Below are 9331 nucleotides of genomic sequence, written 5' to 3'. Positions count from 1 at the left end.
AGAATGGCTTTAAATAAGGTGGTTTGATCTTTAGCTTCATGGTGCATCAGGTCCACACTAAGTATGTGTTAAAACAGATTTCTGGAACTTTCCGTAGGCAGGAAATGCATGGAGTAAGAACAGGAATTGGCATAAAGAGCAGCCAGCGGAGAAGAAACAGAAAGGGGGAAGTAAACAGTAGGTGCTGGAGTAAATAGAGGCTTAAACATCATCAAAGCTGTAAAAAATGATCATTCACGAAGATATGCGGTATTACCTGGCAGGAGAGCTGTCGTGATCACGGAAGTCCCTCTCTAGGAGTGAGGCTTATCCCTTGCTCTCCAGATGTGCTAACCCTGTGATTTCTCCAGCAGTGAGAAACTCAACTACATATTTTGTGGTAGTGGGAAACAATGGTCACCCTCTTCCCTATGCATAGAGAGTGAAGGAGCGTGAGGAGGGAGAGGAATATTGAGGAGGGAATGGAGAGAATGAATGAGAGCAAATAGAGCAGGGACGAGAGGGAAAGTACAAGGCTGTAGGTAAGAGAAATAATAGGAAAAAAACCCACAATAGAATAAGTAAGCAATATGAATTCAAAACATGGCAATTAAATACTTGTGCACGAGTGGTGGCTTTTTAAAGTTAATGTGAAATGAAAGTAAAGTAAAAATACATTATCAGTCAAAATCCCCTCCTTGCTTACAGCACCAAGGACTGTGCCTCTCCTCTCCAGATGTAAGTCCTAGGCAGGCTCAGCCAACCACAGTTTGAGCTGGATTCTCGGAAGACTTCCCAGATGCAGCCATCGCTGAAGAGGAGATGGATCTTCATAGTGAATTGTCATTTATCAGCCTCCAAAGAAAAGGAAGGGTCTTATAGGTGGCATGGCTATTTCAATTAGTCACTATTGTTATTCATCATCTATTCCCCTACCAACCCCTTAGCCTCTGTATTGTTACTGGCAACCAAAACAACTTCCAAGTACATCTCTCTAGAATGTTCTCTGCCACTCAATTCAAGTGCATGACAATCACCTTAGGTACTAAAATAAATGTCTGTACTCTTCAAATGATTTCTGTGGTGTTGGTGGGATTCAGGTACCAGTATTAGTAAAGTCCCCTAGGTGATAGCTATGGAATAAACACACTTCTTCTAAATTCATATGTTTAAAGTCTGATGCCACACCCCCACCCCCACTCTGTGATGTCTGGAAGCATGAGCTTTAGGTGCTAATTAACTCATAAGGGAAAAGTCCTTATGAATAGCTTCATTAGATATTAAAGGGAAGCCCTCTCTGCATTGTGGAGATACATTAACAATGTGATCATCCTCAAACTGGCAGAGGAGACATGAAGAACTGGGCTGCTGAGCAATTTGACCTTAGCCTTTGCTATTGTTTAAACCACTAAGTCTGCTATTATTTTGTTACAGTGACCTTACCTAAGAAAGCAACTTCAATGTACAACCACAGCAAGAAATCTGTGACCTGTGAGGAAGCTGAAGGCATTGTGGGAAAGGTCAAGCATGCAAATGGTATGACCCAAGAGCATTATTTTCTAAGCATCAGCATCCTTGGCTGTAAAGTAACTGTAATACTGAGACTGCTTGGATGGGTGATTGGGAGGGGTAAATGGGATTAAGTGATGCTCAGAAAAAGTCTTTGACAAGACATTGTAGAATTTTAACTTATAGTAACTTTAACATTTTTTTTGCAAATGTTAACTATTGGTTTAGAGATAAGTAACTTTTCTTATTAAACAATAATAGCATAAATAATGTTAAAACTAAAACATTTGAAAGAAAAACTGCTATATGACCCAGAAATCCTATTACTTGGTATAAATACAAAGGAAATGAAATCAGTATTTCAGAGAGGCATCTGCTCAGCCATGTTTTCTGCAGCACTCACTATTCATGATGGTTGCAATATGGAGCCAACTACATGTTTAGCAATAAATGAATGGACAAAGAAAATATGGCACATATATACATCAGAATGCTACTCAGCTACTAAGAGAATGAAATACTCTTATTATTTCCTCCGTTATAAATGAAATTGAAGAGTATTATGTGCAGTGGAACAATCCAGGCACAGACAGACTAACATTCCATGGTCACATGTGTTTGTGGAATCTAAATCTGTTGTCAAAGAATAGGGCTAATCTGAGGCTGGCAAGGATAAGGCAGAAGTGAGTGGGAGGGATAGACTAATGGGTTAGAAAGGAAAAATAAGTTCTAGTATTTTCTACCTGGTAGACTGGCTATAGAAAACAATAGCAGACTGTGTATTTCAAAATTTCTAGAAGAAAAGATTTTGGGTGTTTTCATTATAAAGAAATATTAAATATTTCAGTTGTTGGGTATGTAAATACCATTGGTTATTACCCAACATATATCTATATTGAGATGTCACACTGTGTCCCACAAACATGCACAATTATTATGTTTTAATCACAAAAATATTTTATAAGTAGTAGAAACTCTTAGAAGTTTTACCGTCAGAGAGACAACACATTCCTGTGTTCAAGCCTCCCCCAGAGCTACCTACTTGCTCACACAGCTTTAGTATATGAACTGTTCAAGATGCCTTGGTCAACCAATTGGCTGTTTCTTTGTAATGTGCTCAAAGATAACAATCAATCAACTTATTCTTTAGATCCTTGAGTTCCATAAACACCTCTGTTTCTGCGTGAAATTAAAAGAATATCAATGAAAAGGGAAATAATTTCTTCTAGACTCATTCTCCATGTAAACTGTATTCTGTTTTTCTAAGAAGTAGGAAACCATCTAAGTCCTTGTTAGTCAAAATGTGGCCCAGGAGTGCCACCCAGACCAGCTGGAACAGAATACACCTTTCAGCAAAATTCCCCAGTAATGTCCTCAGGAGTGAGAACCTACCTACGTTAGGTCTCCTTGGTGATGAGACTGAAGAAGGAAGTGATTTTTTTTTCTAGATAGATCACTGCCTGTTTAAACTCTGGGCCTGGGACTGTGTGGTCTGCTTAGCAGGCAATTTAGTTTGTTTTGAGTGTGGTGAGATTCTTATGGCAAAGACTTATGAGACCATTTGGTGATGATCCTGAAAGCCCCATTCTCACCCCCAATCCTTTGATAGAGAAGGTGGAGTCTGGTTGCTGGAGCTCCCTCCCTAAAGAAGGGTGCCCAAGCAAAAAATGAACATGTCTTGCTTCAAAGACTGCAAAGCTTTCATTCCTATTTCAATCACAAACTCCGTAGCACATCTATTCTGGTCTGTGGGTCTTTTTATCCTGCCCTGCAAGGATGCACCAGGGTAGCCCAATGGAAAATCATCAAAGCAGGGGCAATGGTTGCTTATTCCCCAGACTGCTCTCTCCTGCAGTGTAGCCTTCCATTCAGGATCACCATCAGGAGGACAGACATAGCAGGATATAATCTTCAGTCCCCCAACCAAGAAAGTAGGAGAGGGCAAGCTTTAGAGTTAGTGTTAGTTCCAATAAGAAACCCCCAGGAGAGTGAGATGACTTAGCAAGTGAAAGTTCCTCCTGCGTAAGGCTGCTAACCTGATTTCAATGCCCTGAGCCTACAGTGCAAGGAGAAAAGTGCCCCCCAAAAGTTGTCCTCTGACCTCCATATACACACTCTGGCATGTGTGCGTGCGTGCGTGCGTGCGTGCGTGTGCGCACACACACACTAATGACTATCATTATTAATAAAGATTTTAATACAGTAAAACATATTCTAGATATTGGTTTAGAAACATAATTTCTTTGTGTGTAATGATAACTTTAGAAACGTAATTTCTTTGTGTGTAATGATAACAACATAGTTACCAGGGATGATATGAAGGAAGGAACATTGATCTACAAAGGACAGTTGTTCTCTGAAGCTAACAGTCTATGACTGGATTCGCAGTGTCTCATCTGCCATTCTCAAATGTCACATGAGACCATGGTAATTCATTGCCAACCAAGATTTTTTATTACATGTTATTTGTTTGTTTGGGGATGGGGATTGTAGGAGTCATGTCTTTTTCCAACCATGTGAGGCCTGTAGATTGAACTCAGGTCATCAGGCTTGGCTACAAGTGCCTTTACCTGCTGAGCCATCTTCCTGGTCCATTTATCCAAATTTTAATGAGGTAAAGTTCCTGGGATATAAAATGTATCCATTTTCAGTGCACACTGTGTTGAGATTTAGAAAATTCGTGCAATTACAGCACATTTCTTTCACCTCCAAATGTTCCGATCCCCATTTCTATAACCATCATAGGCAATCACTGCTGTGTCTCTATAGCCTTGCCTTTTATAGAAACTGAGTTTCGTGAAGTCAGGAAATACGTAGTCCTATAAGTCTGACTACTTGCACTTCAGTGTAATGATTTAAACATCTGTTGCATATATCCAAAAATCGTTTACCTTCTGATTGTAGAGTGGTGTTTCATTGTATGAGTTTTGTCCGTTCAACAACCAGTGAGGTGTTTGGATGGCTCTGGCTCTGAGCTGCTTGCTGTGAAGAACTCTGCTACCATTTGTGCATTTATCTTTAGCCCCTTCTATAGAGTCTAAGAAGTAAAGTAAAAAACTGGAAACGGAAGGCATTATCTGACCATAACAAAGGTTATGTGTGAAAGGCCCACAGACGTCACCGTGTGTAGTGGTAACAATCTGAATGATCTTGCCTCTAATCTTGAGAATAAGACAAGAGCTCTCACTCTTAGCACCTGTGTGCAACATAGCACTAGAGCAGTTCTCAACCTTCCTAGTGCTGCAACCCTTTAAAACAGTCCCTCATGTTGTGGTGAGCCACAACCAGAAAATTATTTCGTTGCTACATCATAACTGTAATTTCGCTGCTGTAATAAATCTTAATGTAAATATCTGGTATACAGGATAGCTAATATGCAATCCTTGTGAAAAGTTATCCAATCACCAAGGGGGTTGTGACCCACAGGTTGAGAATCACTATACTCCATGTTTTTGCTAGGGCAATTACGAAGATAAAGAACTGTCATCATTGAACTTTCATCCAGTATCTAATGGAAGCAGATGCAGAGATCCACAGTCGAGCACTGGGCCTGGGCTTTTGTAGTCCAGTAAAAGAGGAGGGAGGGATTATATGAACAAGAAGGGGTCAAGATCACGATGGGGAAATACACAGAGACAGCTGATCCGTGCTAGTGGGAGCTCAAGGACTCTGGACTGACAGATAGGGAGCCTGCAAAGGACCAAACCAGGCCCTCCTGAATGTGGATGACAGTTGTGTGGCTTGGTCTGTTGGTGGGGCCTCTGGCATGGGACCAGGATTTATCCCTGGTGCATGAACTGGCTTTTTGGAGCCCATTACCTATGGAGGGATATCTTGCTCAGCCTTGATGGAGGGAGGTTGTCTTGGACCTGTCTCAACTTGATATGCCAAGCTTCGTTGACTCCCCATGGGAGGCCTTACCCTCTCCGTGGATGGGAGAGGGGAAGGAGGGGGAAACTGTGGTTGGTTTGTAAAACGAAAAAAAAAATTAAATTAAAAAGGGGAGATAAAGAAGTAAAAAGCACCCAAACCAGAAGAGAAGAGGTATATGTACCTAGGTTCACAAATAAAAGTACTTAATATGTATAAAACTCCAGATTCCTCACATGAGAAATATTAATAAATGAGTTCAATAAAATTTCAGGATACACAATCAACACCAAAGTCAGTTATATTTCCATATGCTAATAAAATATTTAAGAAAGAAAAACTTTTAATCACATTTATGACATACTTTAAAAATCAAAGCAAGATGTTGAAAGTTTTGTTCACTGCAGTCTGTCGTATTTTGATAGTACACTGTTGTGGGTTTTTTAAGATTTTTTTTTAAGCACGGTGGGTTTGTGCATGTGTGTGAGTGCAAACCTCTTGATGTAGGTGCGGGGAACAGAACTCTGGTCCTCCACAAGAGCAATACATGGTCTTTAGTGCTGAATCATCTCTTCAGGACAGATTTTCTTTTCCTAAAGGAGAACTGTTAGCGTATCATGAAAAGTACCTTGACCTTCAGCATGATTAGTACAACAAAAAGCAGGTGAATTGTTTATCAAATTTACCCTAAGTTCTCAATGAACCTGAGACCTTTCGTGTCACTTTTAACACTAAATGATGTCTGCAAAACATCTGTGCCCCAGCCTCTTATACCTGAGCAACAAAGTGATGCCAGAAAGCAGGCACACAAAAGCCTATAGCAGCGCTTAGGAGATGCAGTTCAAGAAACTGTCTGACTTTGTCAGAGTATAATATTTACATAAGGATAGAGCAGAAACTGTTAATGTTTAATCTTAAACCCTGGCGTAGACACATTGTCTCTTTTTTTTAGTAATGGATTTGATAAAAGAACTCAAATTCTGGCTAGTTCTCACAGATAGAACTATATTCTGATTCCATGTAGCAAAGCAAACAAAGGCTTTCGTGAAAGTTAGAAATCTCCCCCAAGATACTGAGAAAAACAAGCAGTTCACTGTGTTTTAAAGAACTCTGGGATGTTTTGATAGATTGTTTTTCTTGCAGATACAATGCAACACAACAGCTGGGCGTATATTTTAATTAGTTTAAATGTAGGCATATGGAACACCCTAAGAGATGCGAGATTGCCCACTGTTAAGATTCTGTGCATGTAGTCCTGATAGTATCTCGTCCAATTATTTAAGAAAATTAAAAAATAATCTGCATCAGCTGCTCATATTGTGTCCTCCATGTCCAAAGAGGATCAACTTTCTTTCAAAGCAGTTGTAAAGGCTGCCATTCTCGATTAATGAGGGAAAACACTAGTCATTGCTCCAAGTTTCTGTAACTTTATCAGCTAAGGATGCAAGAAAAGGTGGGTGTCTATCACTCCCGCCCCCACCCACCTCTGTCACCACTTACAAGTACAAGAGGGAAGGGAAAGAAAAGACCACACCTTAAACAAATGAATGAAAATCAATGGAATATTTTGTTCTGTACTGTATTCCCTGATTACATTTTACCTGGGAACCAAACAGAATGAAATGTAATGAAGAGTTCCTCAGTCTCTCTTGCTCTTCTTCCCAGCATGGACACGCACGAAGGCTGTCCTTTTCCTGGCCAGAGGTCTTCAAAGGCAGCACTTTGAGTCTGTTTCTAATTTCCTGTCTGCCCAAACCCCTTATTAGGTGAGGAAAAGAAGAGGGAGCGTCCCCTCCCATAATAATTCCTTGACAGCCCACTATCACCCTGGCCAGCCACCTAAAACCTTGAGTGGACATTCAGCAGGTTTTTTTCCCACTACATTGACAGCCACATTCCCAGGAACCTAATTGAAAACTGCAGGGTTGCTCCACAGTGCAGTTCTCTGAAATATCTATGCCACCTCCACTGGGTTTTTATCAATCTCGAGGGTAGAAGCTCTCACTGGGAGGTGAGTTTCACTAACCCTCATTTTATAAGTAGAAGAAAAGAAGCCAGAGCAAAGAAAATATATAGGCCACTCTCCTGAAAGCTGTATATCAGCTCAGCCAATTTCTTGCTCCCTATCGAAGACTAATTTCCCTCTGAACCTGGAGAAAGCTAGGGTTGCCTCTTTCATGCAGCACAAAAGAAGGGTGTCATTCATGCACACCAGTCCATGGAAGACTTCTGAGTCAATGTGGATTACAAAGGGACAATGAGTCTGGGGTGAGGCAGAACATACTTGAAAGCAGACTGTACAAGGGGAAAGGACCCAAGAGACCCTTTAATAGATGATTATATCATCCCAGACTCTAGGTTTCTTTCCAACAAAGGTTTTCTCTACTGGAACTGTGCTCAGACATGCACAAATGGACATCCCAGATTAGTCAATTACCCAAAACAATTTTAAGTTAATTTCTCTAAGTTTTTTGAAGTTTGGTTTATAATTCTAAAAATGAAAATCATGGGCCATCATTGTTTTTCTTTGTCTCCCACGTGCCTGGTGTGACATCTAAAAATTTGTTCAGAGAACAAAAGAAGCATAAAAGAGGGTGGAGAGTTCTGCTTCCACCTCAGGAAACTCAGACAATGCCGATACATGCTCTGTAAGCCTCTTCAGAACATCTCTAACCACATAGTTTTTCTGCAAAATCAGCACTTAATGGCACTTATCTGAATTAAGTTCACAGAGTACACGAACACCTAAAACAGGAGAAGGCAGGAGAGATGGTTAAGCAGAACCATTCAAGACTGACAACGTGATTTCCAGCCTGAACCCACATGGATAAAAATGGACGCTCTTGGTGCTCATTTGTAATCTGAGCACTTTTATGCAAAGATGGTAGACCAAGGCAGGAGAATCTTTGAGAAAGTCACTGGATGGCTAGTCTGGAGTACGTATCAAGGTAGAAACAAGAAAGATCCTTCCTCAGCAAGGTAGAAGGAAAGAACCAACCTCTCAAAGTTATCCTCCAACCTCCACACATACACTAATAATAATGATAGTATATAATTTAACTAGGTTGAGCTGGGAATCCTGGGTCATGCCTATACCCTAGCACTCAGAAGGCTGAGGAAGGAGCATTATCACGGGTTCAGACCAGCTTGGGCTACATAGCAAGTTCTAGGCCAGCCTAGGCTAAAAAGCAAGTAAGACTATCTCAAAAGAAATTATTTTAGAAGCGAGAGGAGAATAACGGAGGGTAATGGGGGTGGTTAAAATGCTCATATGCATGTATACAGTTACTAAAGATAAAAAAAATTTAATTTTGAAAGGTTGTTTAAATTTTCACTTGAATGAGCTTGTTGGGTTATCTTGCCTTAGATTATATTTTTGGTGATTTTTTTGTTAATGTTCAATAAAAATGCATATTTAAATTCAGCAGAGTTCAGCAAAATAGGCCTTTTCAGTTCGGCCTCTTGTTCTACCCAGGGCCAGACTGACCTGGATGGAAGAAAGGCAGTGTGACAGAACCTGGCCTGGAGCCATTCTCTGAGTTTATACTGTTGCTCCAGCACATGGGGCTAAAAACACTATTGATTGTAGCCCTGATTTCTTAAAAATGTCAGGGACATTTTACACTTTTCCTCTGAGGCACTAAATATCAGGCCTGCCATTAACCAGATTGTGATAACAGACACAGATAAAGCCTGCTGCAAAGTGCACAGGTAAAGTATTTCTTCAAAGGTCACTCTGCTGCCGCAGCAGGGTGTAATGACCCTCTTCTTCGAGGGCTGCTGATGTCTTACAAAAGATATCCTGGTCCAGCTCGGCAACTTCTGCCTCCCCCTCAAAGTGTGCATCTCAAAACAAGCGATTCAGAGAACTGAATCCTGACTCCTCTAAGAACCACTGGACAAGGCTCATAATTAACTCTCTGTGTCACTCATTTCCAATTAGACCTTGCACAGTTCAACTGGCCTCCCTTCC

At 40.7% G+C, this 9331-nt stretch overlaps 1 non-coding gene across 1 annotated transcript; it reads left to right on the top strand.

Annotated features, from left to right (window-relative positions):
- Positions 1 to 249: 249 nt before the first annotated feature.
- On the top strand, positions 250 to 411 carry LOC131912161 (U1 spliceosomal RNA). The gene has a single exon (XR_009379566.1). It is a non-coding gene; the product is annotated as a U1 spliceosomal RNA (small nuclear RNA).
- Positions 412 to 9331: the final 8920 nt, after the last annotated feature.

The sequence above is a fragment of the Peromyscus eremicus genome, chromosome 5, assembly GCF_949786415.1.
Source record: "Peromyscus eremicus chromosome 5, PerEre_H2_v1, whole genome shotgun sequence".
Taxonomy (NCBI): domain Eukaryota; kingdom Metazoa; phylum Chordata; class Mammalia; order Rodentia; family Cricetidae; genus Peromyscus; species Peromyscus eremicus.
The sequence above is the reverse complement of the archived record's forward strand: the minus strand, read 5'-3'. Positions and strand labels throughout refer to the sequence as shown.